Source organism: Triticum aestivum, chromosome 7D (genome assembly GCF_018294505.1).
Source record: "Triticum aestivum cultivar Chinese Spring chromosome 7D, IWGSC CS RefSeq v2.1, whole genome shotgun sequence".
In the NCBI taxonomy this organism is placed as follows: Eukaryota; Viridiplantae; Streptophyta; class Magnoliopsida; order Poales; family Poaceae; genus Triticum; species Triticum aestivum.
Window position 1 is genome coordinate 322,825,624 of NC_057814.1, and position 10,997 is coordinate 322,836,620.

A 10,997-nucleotide genomic window follows, 5' to 3' on the forward strand; every position below is an offset into this window, starting at 1 on the left:
GGGGGAATCTCTGGCTCCGGGTTCCCCCCGCGCTGCCCCCAGTGCGTCCCTCCTGCCCGGGGCAAGGCCAAAGCCCTGAAGTGCACGGCCGAAGGCATGGCTTGGTTCACCTGCGATCCAAGGTTAGCGCAGTTGTGTCCCAAAGATATTGGTGGTACCCGGTGGCTGCTGTTGTCGAAGGCGCCGACGAGGTGTCGGGGTTGCTCGCTATAGGCCTCGGCCGCACGCGGCCCCGGCGGTCTCGATGTCCAAGCCGACGAGAGGAATGAGCGCGGGCTTCTTCCTTGCGTGCCCAGTGGCCCATCAACGGGTGTAGGGGCACCTGGTGCCGCCATCCTGAGATCGACGCCCGGTCCCCCTGCCCCGCTGTCCGCCATCTTTGATACCAGGTCACGATGACCGGGGGGTGGCACTTTGGCGCGACCCCGCAAGGGGCCGCCCGCCCCGGCCGTACCCTAGGGGAACGCATCTTGAGGTGGGCAAGCGGTGTCGTGGGCTAGGTTGCCGCCACGAGATCTCTCGGCCCCCCAAGGAAGGGCACACGGGCGCAGCGGAGGCGAGCGCGTGACCCTGGCAGCGTCTGTGGCGTAAGTAGGGTGTAGAAGGATGTTGCGCCCTCGCAGGCGGCATCGAGCAGCTCGGCGACCTGTCCAAGCAAGGCGTCGTGGCCGCCTTCTTCCAGCCTGCACCGCAGCAGCTCTCGCGCCACGATGAGTGTGGCTTGCGTGTTCGCCTGCTCCCGACGAGCGCGTAGCGTCGACGCCATGGCGTAACCTAAAGACTGTGTCGTGGCAGGATTACGGTGCCGCGCGGAGGTGGGCGGGGGTGGCCCGTGCCACCGACGGTCATCAATGCCGGCGAGCGTGCCGGCTGCGAGGAGCGCGGAGTGGAGAGCTTCATGGCCGGGGGGTGCCGCCCTGGCAGGCCGAGCTGCCCAATGCTCGACGTGACTTCACGGGCTTCCCGCCATGGTGATGATGGAGCGAACGGTGCAGAAGAGGCTTCGGCACGCCCCTACCTGGCGCGCCAAATGTCGGATTCAGGGCTCCCCAGACTCAAGAAAGGTTCGAACTCTGGGGCGTGTGCGAGGAACTCGATCTCCCCAACCTACCAACTTGTTGCTATCACGGCCTAGCTCGATGAACGGGAAATGAAAAGAGACACGGTTGTTTACCTAGGTTCGGGCCACCTTACGGTGTAAGACTATACTCCTGCTTTGATGTGAATTAGCCTCGCGAGAGGCTGGGGATGAACTAGTACAGAGGAAGAACAGGCTCAGGAGATCAGTTCTTGTGTTGGTGTGAGCTAGTGGTGGCTAAACTATATTTACAAGTCGTCAACCGCTGCACGGGCTAGCATATTTGCAAATGTGTTGCATACATAGCTGAAAATTGTGAGCAATATTTAAAGTAAGTTAAAACTTATAAGCATTCATAATACATAAGCCTGTTTTTTCAATCTTAAACAAAAAAACATATTTTTTATGTCCTAAAAACATTTATAATTATAAATCATAACTGGGGCAAGATGCGCAATTGAAGAAAATGCCCTCACACTGTATGCACAACTACTGAAGGAGTACATTTAACAGAAACTACACAATACACAGTGATGTTAGTATCGTTCAAAAGGAGGAATGCAAATGAAAAAGTCTTCAGCAAACTCAATCCATCAATTTTAAATGATACCATTCATTCTGTTCTTTGGGCATGCAACAGAAGCGATGTTGTGTTATTCCATCCGAGACAGCAGCCTAGCACCACACAAAGGACAACAGGAGGCCTTTCTCAGCCTAGATTGCGAGAGAAAAATAAACAAAGAAAGTGTTTATTTGTGATGATTTTGCTCTAGATGGACTTCATGTGTGGAAAAGCTCAGGCAGAGTTTGACGCACCTTTATTTTTTCGAAGAAACGGATGCAGCATCTCTCAGCCCCCTCCAAAATCTTGCAAAGGTACAAATATGCAAGTTTTCATAGATAAATGTGTATTTAGATAACTTGCTCCAGCTTGGTTGCCATAGTCCAATTAGAGAATATTTTGAAATCATCTCCATGACAACTAATCATCAGTTAATAATTTAATTTTAAAGCAGGTCCAGAAAGAAGCAACTAATTTATGTTCACATATTTCTCTCGTCTAATAGTAAGTAGCAAGCTAGACAAAATTAGCCTCAACAGCGGATGCAACTATTTCTCACGGCCAAGGATCATCTTGTAAGTAGGGGAAAAATTGAAAATAATGCAAGTCATTATTTAAAAGCGTATCCAGGTAGACCTTTTAAGAGGCAATACGTTAGAACAATCATGAGTATCCATCTACGTACTAATTAAATATCACCTCATAGACTCATAGTAACTGCATATAACCTGATAATAGCCTTTTTAAGAATATTTTGGGTCTCGTCACATGGTGAAGATAGCTAGCTAAACCGTATATGTAATATAAAAAGAAGTTCTTCAATAAAATTAAAGCAGATGTTGGCTAATATAAAATTAAATGAAAGTATGATTTATCCAAGTGTTGACGTGATAGCAAATATGACAGGGCCGTATATTTCTTATAATAGGTATATTATTGGTCGACACTAATGGAGACTGCAAATATACAGAGCATCATCCCTACCCACACTTAAACAGGAGTAGCGACAATGTTTTTTTCGTATGATTATATGTACAAAAGTGTCAAAAAAACATCGTGGAGGCTTACAAATCCAATCAGTATTCATCTCCAGTTGTGTGACCATCTTCTGTCTTTTAGATCATATTACTCCACTTACTAAGGAGACACATACCAAACTGAAATACTCTAGCTATGCAAATCAAGATTACAATGGGAGATCAATGCACAAACACATAGGCTGCATTTTTTGAGAGAAAAACATCCACCAACTCAACCCCATCAATGCTTCTCTAATCACAGATATGACTACTCCTCTGTCCACACACACACACACAATAGATCTGTACGTGGATTAGAAAGGGAAAAAAAGGTATATCGGCAATACATACAGAAGTGGGGATCTCAGCCCCCTCCAATAGCTAGTGATCTTGCAAGGTAAAAATATGCAAGTTTTCATAGATAAATATGTATTTGGAAAACTTGCTCCAGCTTGGTTGCCATAATTCAATTAGAGAATATTTTGAAATCATCTCCATGACAACTAATCATCAGTTAATAATTTAATTTTAAAGCAGGTCCAGAAAGAAGCAACTAATTTATGTTCACATATTTCTCTCGTCCAATAGTAAGTAGCCAAAATTAGCCTAATTTATGTTCACATATTTTCTCGTCCAATAGTAAGTAGCCAAAATTAGCCTGAACAACGGATGCAACTATTTCTCACGGCCAAGGATCATCTGGTAAGTGGGGAATTTTTTTGAAAATAATGCAAGTCATTATTTAAAAGCGTATCCAGGTAGACCTTTTAAGATGCAATACGTTAGAACAATCATGAGTATTCATTTATGTGCTAATTAAATATCACCTCATAGGCTCATAGTAACTGCGTATAACCTGATAATAGCCTTTTTAAGAATAATTTTGGGTCACGTCACATGGTGAAGATAGCAAGCTAAACCGTATATGTAATATAAAAATAAGTTCTTCAATAAAATTAAAGCAGATGTTGGCTAATATAAAATTAAATGAAAGTATGATTTATTCAAGTGTTGACCTGACAGCAAATAAGACAGGGTCGTATATTTCTTATAATAGGTATATTATTGGTCGACACCAATGGAGACTGCAAATATACAGAGCATCATCCCTACCCACACTTAAACAGGAGTAGCGACAATGTTTTTTTTGTTTGATTATATGTACAAAAGTGTCAAAAAAACATTGTGGAGTCTTTTTTTTCATGGTAATACGTGTCTCATTCATATCATAAAGAACAAAGTACAAGTCACGTAAAGACCGACATGACAAAACTGAAAAGATAGCAGAACATCTCTGAGCTTGACACCAACGCCCGTCACCTACCTCCGGCACCACCACAGTAGCCACCGAAGAAAAGAATGACGAATCACCTTCTCACCCGAGCTCGACGCGGCTCCATCACTGATATGCAGCTTTGCGGACCTCCAAGGTGGCTCACCAAAAGTGAAGCCCTTACCGTTGAACGAATCAGACCGGGGCAACACCCCCGACACGCCATCGAACTCCAGATCTAGCACCCCACCACAACTAAAACACCAAAGGAGGAAACCATATATGCTATCCACGAACCACGAGCCCAGCACATGCTCCGTCTTTCAGATGTTGTCGATGCAGACCACAATCTGCATCCGCTCCTGGACTACCTCCCAAGCTCCGCGCCGACGCTGGAGCAAACGCCGTCACAACGGCGGAGCCCGAGGACACAGGTCCACCACGAGGATGTCGCCGCCGCCACACCATCCTTGCTTGAACAACTGGTTTCCAAATCCATCCCCAACCATAGGACCGATGGCCTCATCAGGGAAGGATCCGAAGAATCTTTATTCAACGTTGTCATCGTCACCGCCGAAGCAAAGACGATTAACAACCTAAAAACCTAGACTACGAGAGTAAAAATGATCCACACGCGTGGATCCGGCGGCCCCCCTCACCACCGACGACCGAGGTCGCCGGCGGAGGGGAGCCGCCGGAGAGCGGCGTTGGAAGATCGGCCTCCCTGGGCGGCGGCTAGGGTTCCAGCCGCCAGGGACGAGAGGAAAATAAGGACCCACGGTAGCCACCTGGCCTGCCAAATCCCTTTAACATTGTGGAGGCTTACAAATCCAGTCAGTATTCATCTCCAGTTGTGTGACCATCTTCTGTCTTTTAGATCATATTACTCCACTTACTAAGGAGACACATACCAAACTGAAATACTCTAGCTATGCAAATCAAGATTACAATGGGAGATCAATGCACAAACATGTAGTCTGTATTTTTTGAGAGAAAAACGTCCACCAACTCAACCCCATCAATGCTTCTCTAATCACAGATATGACTACTCCTCTGTCCACACACACAACAGATCTGTACATGGATTAGAAAGGGGAAAAAAGGTATATCAGCAATACATACAGAAGTGGGGACTTGAGTTGTATATGCAAGGCTGCAAGAGCATAAGCAATTTAGTGTGATATATAGTTATGTCATACTGCATGTTGCTAGTACCTAAAATCATATGACATTGAAGATGAAGATTCTAAATCTTATTTGATATGGGGATATATAATTAGGTTGGTACATAAATTTCTGAATACTAATTTGTGCATGGCGGAATGCCTAATACAATAATTTGGTGAAAACTGATTTAGGTAACTTTATTTAACCGGTAGCAATCTAGCGCCAAGACAGCGCACTATTTAAAACTATGAGAAACATCAACTAATTTCATTAGCTAACACTACTGTTAGGAAATATTAGGTCAAGTAAACTAGTAAATATCTTTAAACTTCATCTAAATATGAGCGCGACATGCGAATCTTCATAAAGCCCCATGTAAGCATCAAAGTGAACTTGTTGTCCAGTATTTACTTTATGTTGCAAAGACCATAGACCTAGTGCAAGGATTGTGTCGTGCCGCTTGAGGAGAAGCAGATCAAATCTCTATGCTGTTCTTTGTCTCATACACCAATCAATAGTATTATTGCTGATAGATCTAAAAAAACTGAATGTTATTTTTCTCCATGTTAGATATAAGCCAATTTGTGGGGCTATTTAATGAGTTCAATGAAGTGTAAAATGCAGAAGGAAATTTATGAATAAGGGGACACTTGCCTATATGTTTGGGGCAGAGTGTAGTTTCTCCACTCTACAGCCTTGCAGGTCACCACGCCAACTCAATCTGCTTCAGACAAAGTATGGTCCATACAAAATATGCTCCGTTGCATCAACTATGTTCCCACTAACCAATTGATTCACTGATTATATTCTGAAAAGGCAGCATGCTGGGTGAAACAGAGAGGATTTAAAAATTGGAAAGGAAAGGGATCATAGGTGGCTGGGACACTGTATTAACAAATCGAGTCCATCATGTACTCTGAGCCTCTGCCCTTTTTCAAGATCAATGCACAGAACGGGCCAGTCACAAGATTATGTGATATACTTCTAGATCCGACTGGGGAGGAGCTACCATGTACCTTACATGGTTTATAAATGGGCAGGTAAGCGGGCATCCAGGCAACCCTGTTGCTGATGGAAGCACCTTGCGTGCGTTGCTTTGGGGAAAACCTGATCCGAGATTCTTGGCTAGGACGCCGACGGCATAGCTCTTAACTTTTTTCCCTTCACATGCATATCTGACTTGAGAGATCTAAGGAGGATATACCTGCAAAAATATTACACAAAACAATGACCATGCTTAGCAGGAAAAAAATTGAGTGGAGTGTAGTACTTGAATAGTTGCATAGTAGAGTACAGTTAGGGCCATAACAAAGATAAGACCTTATATGTGTGCGATATAGAAAGAAATGGAGTGTACCTTTAAGGAATAAAGTTTTGCCAGAAAACATATGCATGTACAGCTCGTACTTGAAGCTTACTGTGGATGTCCAATAGTTCTAAAATCTGACTACCAGTTGACCTAACAACAAAAGTGCACAATTTAGCAGCTAACACATGAAAGAATATTTAAACTCCAAGCATCGTACCTCCATTAAATGGCAGGACGATTGGATATGCCATGGAGATAATCCAAGATTTAGCATGTACTCGAGAGAAACACACATCCTTCAATTCTGCTCATATGAAAAGACATCAACGAATTAAGTTGGCCATGAAAAGACACTAATTCGGTTGGCTAACACATGGCAACATTGGAAAACATATATAATTCAAACCTCCTATAAACATCAAAGTGAACTGGCTAGCCAAAGGAAGGCCTACCATGCAGATTTTGTTGTGCCACCAGAAGCAATGCAGTTATGCAGACCACACCAACTTGCATGCTCCACCTTCCAACATTATACAATCGAGTCAAGACCCTTATGGATACACATGCCATGTACACATCCCACTTATTTTCTTGCCGAAACATTAGGGATAAAGCTAATTGTATGCTTCTGTCTACTGTGATGAATTGAAAAGATGGAGAATAGAGTAGGGATCTTGGCGCCAACAGTCCACTGCAGTCCCTTCACTCTGCAACCTCACTGACTACGACGGCCGCTTCCTTAGCCGCTGCATCAGCCATCCTGTGATTGATTCAGTAATTGGCCTAAAAGATTTATGTTGGCATGCTGCATATTTGTCAGAACTCGAAATATGAGATATTATTTATAGAATAAAAAAGAAAAGGGATTGGGGAGATGAGATTACACCGTGAATCTGTGTCCCTTTTTCAGATCAATTGATGAGTTGATGGAAATCTTAAGCTCAAGATGTCATTGATATGAGATAGAAAAGGATTAGCAAGAGGACCTACAACCGTTGCCAGCAGGAGGCGCCCTCGCGGTGCAGTCACCACAGCGCGACGACGGGCGCCAGGGACGGCGGGACCGTGCAGTGCTAACGCGCCCCACCATGAGCGTCAGGAAGGAATCGGCGGCGGCATCACGGGATGGCGGCAGCGGTGGCAGGGTCGACATCGTGGGATGGTAGGAGCGGCGGCGGCGACATCGTGGGTTGGCGGCGGCGACGTATACGTCGAGGAAGCCAAACGAGCCGGACTGGGAAAGAGGCTTTTGGTGCCGCTGTAACGTGACTGGTTTCTACTCCCTCCTTTCCAAGATAAATGACTCAACTTTGTACTAACTTTAGTATAAAGTTGGGTCATATATTTTAAAACGGAGGGAGTAAGTCCCTAACAATGGGCAATTATGGACTCTATTTCTTTTTCTTTTTGCAGGCTATGGACTGTATTTCTTGACAATGGGAAATTATGGACTCTCTGACATGGTTTGCATTGATAGTTTCTGGGCCTTTTGAGTGATTATTAATATTATTGGCCTGAATTTAGAAAAAAAATGGACTTCAATTTTTTCCCATAATTATATGAGTAGATCTGAACCGTAATAATTAGGTCCCACCAGATAAACGGCTTCTAATTTCTATGGTAATTTCTTGGGAGTCTTTAATTATTATAGATATAGATATAGATAGTGGCCTCGGTCCTCTTACTCCAAAACGAAGGTGGGAGGGATCCCACAACGGACAAGTTTGAAGGGAGACAAGTAGTACATCTTATCCTGACGAAAGTTGGTCTTCGCCTGCAAAGCTTCTGGAAGTGATGCCGTGGTGGGCTCGGCAATGACATCCGTCTTGGCGGTCTTGGTCTTGTAGCACAGGAATGAAAACCTTTGGCTGATTTCTCGGGACTCCGCGCCTACGCTTGCCTCCTTAGCACCAAAGAGGAAACCTGCTACCCTGCGCCCGCCTGGCCGTGGTCGTCATGGCTTACATCATCTTGACCTCATGAGTTGGGAGCTCGCATAACAATCTCCACTCCTCAAGAGCCAGCCTAGGGAGGCCGCTCCCTCTGGAGGTCTCGGCGTCGTCCGCCTCGCGAAGCTTGCCCCTAGTGAGGATCTTGCTTTGTCGATGTTGAAGATGGGCCGTACCAGGCCATTGATGGAGCCACGCCATGGACCGCAGGCAGGCAAGTCTGGGTACCCTGGTTCCCAGAATGCCGACAGTATTCATTGTTTATTTTTTATGAAAGCTATTTTCTCCACTGTTACGACGGAGGAGTGTGAAACACGGCAGCAGAGTGAACTTGGCATGTGCACAACTCCATCCTTCCTCATGTACCATAGTGTTGACTATAAGGTTGGCTATAAGGTTACAACTTTTTCTCACTTTCTCTCTATCTATTTCCTCTCAAATGTTTTTTACCTTCTTTTTTAAAGAAACAATTGTTTTTTTTACCTTTGTTTTTTAGAATTAGTTTTTTATGCCTAGAAGCACGTGTAGAGACGGGCTCTTGTGGAGCTCACTCCTTAACTTTTTTAATGCCTCTCTCTCCTCCACATAAGCGTGCTTATAGCCCAGTATTGTACTTGCTATGAATGCGGCCAGCTGGTGTCTAAGGGGGGAGCGTGCACGGGAGGGGGAGGGCTTTTCTGGTGGGCCAGGGCGGTCAGATGCGGGCTTGGAAGCGATCCGGACTCCCACATGGCCCACCTCACATTATCACCATATTGCTTGGAGTCCGTGCGCGGCGGGCGGGCGATCTCTTCTCCCTCCCCCATCTCTCTCTTCTCAGCCGACGCCCGCCGAGCGATTAGATATCGGCTATCGGCTATCGACGGTTTATTCAATTGCTGTCCCACATGTCAGTGAAAATGCGAGATAACGCGTGTCCCCTCTGGTGAGCGGTGTGCGAGCCAGACTGTCAGGGGTGCGACGCGAACGCGACAGGCGTGCTTTAAGTGTGCCGCCTTTTCCTTTTGAACTTGCAAAGCGTAACATTTTCGTGTGATCAATCGATATAAATCCAGAACAAAATGACGAGGGCGGGGCTTTCCCGCGCGTTAGGCTGACTAGTTTGAGTGATATGACGTGCTACAGTGCCGTCCACTTGCTCCATTTTTATGTAAGCAAGCGTCTACACTCTTACGTGGGAGGAGTGTGAAACACGGTATCTGTCCCCTGCAAAATAATAGAGCACTGTTAGCAATTATAGCATGATAGTTAGGGCATCTCCAGCGCTGACCCACAAATTTACACCGGTATCTGTCCGAGGACACTGATGCCAGAGGACTATCCAATGTTGCCCGCATACCTTTCAACAACTATATGATCTAACCGGACGAAATTCGTGCAAACAAAGCAAATTTCAAATTAACCAGATGAAATTCATTACATTTGGAAAACTTTTCCCATAAACTGGACGAAATTCATTACATATTTCGCACAAACCATACTAAAACCTACTGTAAACCTAATCTAAATGATCGCCAGCGCGCGACCACCATGTCCGGCCGTGAGCCCCATGATGAGGACATCAATACCATTGTTACACCCACAGCCCCTGCTGCTATACATACTGGACCAATTACTAGAGCTCGCGCATGCCAATTAAATTACCAGGTAATTTCGTTTCTTGGTAATGATTCTAATGTTCATGAGAATATGATGCTGCCTAAATTGGATACATTTGTTTTGCTTACAAATGAAGGGCCTAGCTTTGAGAAGGATGAACATTGGAGCAAGAACAAGCATGGAGATGATGGCATGCGCATGGGGGACAAGAACGGAGTTACAAGTGATGATTTCAGGACATTGAAGCCACCATAATGCGTGCATGAAGCCTTGGACGAAATATACAAGATGCTACTTTATAACTTTCGTCCAGAGGCTATTCTAGGTGTTGCGTCACCTTATTATTGGGCCAGGCCCATGTAATTTCGAAATACTTGAGTACAGGCTATTTTTAGAGTCCGTATGTGTGGGGAAACAAGAGATAGGGTTGGTTTCGGAACCCTTCCCCAAGGGCCACGAAATTCCCCCCTCTTCCTCCATATATACAGCCCTTAGGGCGTCGTTTAGACTTTGGGTTTTGTTTAGATTAAAAGTTCGCCATAGCTGCAACTTCGCGTACTTCGTTTGTGTTCAACGACCAGACAAAGGCGTCACAGAACCCCACCTTGATCAATAAAGCTTTCATCTTATATTCGCAATATCCAGATTGCAATCTCAGTTTCTTGCTTGTTCTTCGTTTGCTCGCAGGAAACAGACCCTCGTGGTCAGGTTGATCGTGCTCCGACGTGGTCAATAACCTCTCGGAGTTGGTTTAGCGATTGCTAAGGCGCGACGTCATCGCACGTTCGTAGTCGGATCGTCAAAGTCGACTTCCACCAAAGCGATATCCATCATCTCATCGAAAGACGGGACACCTTTGCCTCTATCAAGTGGTATCAGATTTCCAGGTTGCTCGGTGAGATTTTACAGTTTTTCGTAGTTTAGATCAAGTCTGTTCTTCATACCTACAGTCCACGAAAAAGCCACAAAAAAATTAGGGTTAGTTCATCATATCCGAACCAATCTGAGCCTTTGCATAATCTTTTTAGGGTTTTTGCTTTG

General features: G+C 45.1%; 1 long non-coding RNA gene across 3 annotated transcripts; it reads right to left on the reverse strand.

Annotated features, from left to right (window-relative positions):
- Nucleotides 1-1,280: 1,280 nt before the first annotated feature.
- LOC123166638 (uncharacterized) lies at nucleotides 1,281-7,705 on the reverse strand. Of its 3 annotated transcripts, none has more exons than XR_006483635.1 (6): nucleotides 6,861-7,705; nucleotides 6,626-6,712; nucleotides 6,457-6,558; nucleotides 6,121-6,303; nucleotides 1,895-5,907; nucleotides 1,281-1,792 (listed from the first exon to the last, which is right to left on the reverse strand). It is a non-coding gene; the product is annotated as an uncharacterized lncRNA (long non-coding RNA). The 3 variants fall into 3 exon arrangements; XR_006483634.1 differs by having other exon boundaries at nucleotides 1,283-1,792; nucleotides 6,116-6,303; nucleotides 6,861-7,704; XR_006483633.1 differs by having other exon boundaries at nucleotides 1,283-1,792; nucleotides 1,895-6,303; nucleotides 6,861-7,704.
- Nucleotides 7,706-10,997: the final 3,292 nt, after the last annotated feature.